The sequence below is a fragment of the Brassica oleracea genome, chromosome C6 (genome assembly GCF_000695525.1).
Source record: "Brassica oleracea var. oleracea cultivar TO1000 chromosome C6, BOL, whole genome shotgun sequence".
Taxonomy (NCBI): domain Eukaryota; kingdom Viridiplantae; phylum Streptophyta; class Magnoliopsida; order Brassicales; family Brassicaceae; genus Brassica; species Brassica oleracea.
Window position 1 is genome coordinate 36,420,782 of NC_027753.1, and position 3,893 is coordinate 36,424,674.

Sequence of the window (3,893 nt, forward strand, 5' to 3'; positions counted from 1 at the left end):
GTTATGACAAAATACAAATGATTACAAAAATTATATAAGTAAAAAGTCTAATTTAATTAATTATTAAGATTAATATATATATCCTTTTAAATTAAACTATAAATCACATAAAATACAATATTTTAGTTTCAAAATTTACTTTGAACAATTTTGTTGATAAAAGTTTTGAACGATCATTGACAACTTATTTTTTTTTAATTATAAATTACTAAAACTATTAATCCCACAATGAAAATTTTGTTATCAGTAATTTTTTTTTTTTTTTAAAAGATACAAATGATCAAAAAAACTATATGAGTAGAAATCATCATTTAATAGACATTAATATTAAAAATATACTAAAATATATTATCTATGTTAGTATCATTTAAATTTAATAACATATCCTATCAAATATAAAAAAATATATTTTTTGGATTAATAAAATTGATTTATATGTTCGCACTAATTTAATTATACATTTAATAGTTACTGACTTTTAATTATTTAATATATATTTATTATTTCATAATATGGAAAAATATTTAATATACAAAATAATTTATATATATAATATTGATTCTGCGCAAAGTGCGGGTCTTAACCTAGTGTAATACTAAAGATAAAGGACTAATGAGTGGAACTTAAAATAATTTTCTATATGTCTGTGGACCATTTTAACAATTTAGTCGTCTTTAATAACATGCATTATGCGGAGATAACACATCGGTAATGCCCACTATGTTATATGGTCACATTTTAATCATAAACCAATTAATAAAATTTGAAACAATTTATCATCACTTCGATCAATATACATATATAAATATTTATTTTATAAAAATTCTCCTCGAAACGCACTTTTACCAACGTGCTCAAAGTCTTTTCTTCTTCTTACGCGTATATTATGTTTTTTTTAATGAAATTTCAAATTTAAGTGATCTATAGAAAAAATGTTATTTATAAATCAGTTTTCTACTATAAGGACTTTCTAATCTGAAGTATGAAAAAGCCATTCTACATCGTAATTTGTATCCCTTTTTGAAGCAACCCGCCCAGCTTGTGGTCTGGCTTGTATTCTAGAGAGTATTCCGTTCCTCATTTCCTTGTCGATGAGTCTGTGTAATTGATCCGCTGATGTTCTATTACGATGATGTCTCCTAGGGGAAAACACATGTATTATGTTTAACAAAACATCAAATAAAGCATATTGATGGTAAAATACTTAGTAAAATTTCCAAACTAGTAAATATTGATGTTTTATTTATTTATTTGTAATTTTTAAAATTGTTGGATCATGAGTTGAGTGACAAGTATTCTTAAGTTTCTCAAATTATTTTTGACAGTCTTTCATATGAAATACCATCCCTCTTACTTTTTTTGCTGCTAAAAAATCCTCTTACTTTTATTTATTTATAATGTTTAGACACTGAAAGCTAATGAATATAGATGCTTTTATAAATTGCTTCCAGCTTATGGATGATTCACTTAGAGACAATAAAAACTATGGATGTAGATGCTCTTATAAATTGCTTTCATGCTTATGGATGATTCATAACAAGCACATAAATGTTTCGACTCCATGCATAGGCATTTTTATTAGACATCTATCTATTCAAACTTTGTAAATAATTTTCTTTTTCATTAATCAATAAATTAATATTTCAACAGATAATATACATAAATATAAAACCTGTAATACCTTTGAAAAGGAACCTTTAATGACGTTTAGTAAGTAAAGTACTGTCGGTCCTCTCAGATGATTAAGATTATTTAGGTTTAACTATCTACATCCTACTGTGGTCCTCACTCATCTGGTCGGCACTTTCAAACATATCGCACTCCAACTCAACTTATTCTATCCATTGGTAAAACAAACTTATTTATCCTTTTTTTTATTCCATTCAAATCCAAATATAAATAAAGTATCACTTTATAGTTACTTTATAGTTTTCCTATTTACTGTGTATCTTATATTTTGAGTAAAATAACTATGGTATTAAAATGGATCACGATCGCTAAACTGAAGATAAACTAAAGAAATTTATAATGACGGTTAGATATGTATAGAGCACTCACAAAGTCACAACTTTATTACCCCTTTTTCTTTCAGTCTGCAAAAGAATTGTTACAAAAATGCAATGACTGTTAATTTGTCAAGTCAAATATATTTAAAGGAAAACAGTATCAGTATTTTTGTCAGCAACCTGCATTATAAGGTCGAATCCAGATAATGATACACTGACGACATGAACATTTTTGTTAAATACATGCATACACGCACTAATATATATATATTTCCTCCGTTTCGTAATATTGTAAATAGTTTAAGATAAAAACTCTAATATTAAGAAAATTGTTACTTTTTAAAACATTATTCATATCAAATTGGGGTTTTTGCCAAAACTAACACACAACTTGATTTTAACCCCAAACCTATACCCAAACTTGAATCAAATGCAAAACTAACCTAAAAGCCTAGTGAAATTACAGCTCAGCCCTTTGTGACCAAACAAAAAAACAGAAGCCATTTTTACGAATATAGCCCTAGTAAATCGTCTGAGTCGTCTGAGATGTTGGAAGTCGTCTGGACGACTGAAGTGTAAGTCGTCTGGTACCGGTTTATTTTAAAAATAATTTATAAATCTTGTAAAAAAATATTTTGATGCGTGAAAAATAAAAATCAAGTAATTATAAACAGTTTTAAGTGATATAAATTAAGATATGATAAAATTGATTTGTTTTAAAGATAGATGAGTGGAAGTAGTGAATCATGAAATACTTTGGTTTAGGAGTTTGGCAAACATATGTTGTAGTATTGTATGTATTGTATGTATTGTTAGGGTTAGATTTTGGAAAACTAAAATGTTTTTTTCAAAAATTAGTTTTCACCTATATGTGTTTATTTATGTGTATAGTAAACACTTTTCAAGTTTGATTTGATTTTATGAAGTCTTTAATTAGATAATTAAGTTTAGGGGTTATGTTTAAGGTGTGGACGACTTATATTTCAGTCGTCTGTTGAATAATTTACTCGGACGACTTACATTTCAGTCGTCTGGTGAAGAAATTAAAACAGACGACTTACATGTAAGTCGTCCAAATATTCCCGCCTAAAATTTTTTAAAAAAAATATTTTCCCGCTTAAATAATTTAAACCAGACGACTTACTTGTAAGTCGTCTGGAAAGTCTTCTATTTTAGTTTCCCGCTAAAAATATTTAATTTCCCGCTAAAAATATTAAACTCTTCTGGACGACTTACATGTAAGTCGTCTGTTTTAATTTCTTCACCAGACGACTGAAATGTAAGTCGTCCGAGTAAATTATTCAACAGACGACTAAAATATACGTCGTCCGAGTAAATTATTCAACAGACGACTGAAATATAAGTCGTCCACACCCTAAACATAACCCCTAAACTTAATTATCTAATTAAAGACTTCATAAAATCAAATCAAACTTGAAAAGTGTTTACTATACACATAAATAAACACATATAGGTGAAAACTAATTTTTGAAAAAAACATTTTAGTTTTCCAAAATCTAACCCTAACAATACATACAATACTACAACATATGTTTGCCAAACTCCTAAACCAAAGTATTTCATGATTCACTACTTCCACTCATCTATCTTCAAAACAAATCAATTTTATCATATCTTAATTTATATCACTTAAAACTGTTTATAATTACTTGATTTTTATTTTTCACGCATCAAAATATTTTTTTACAAGATTTATAAATTATTTTTAAAATAAACCGGTACCAGACGACTTACACTTCAGTCGTCCAGACGACTTCCAACATCTCAGACGACTCAGACGATTTACTAGGGCTATATTCATAAAAATGGCTTCTGTTTTTTTGTTTGGTCACAAGGGGCTGAGATGTAATTTCACTAGGCTTTTAG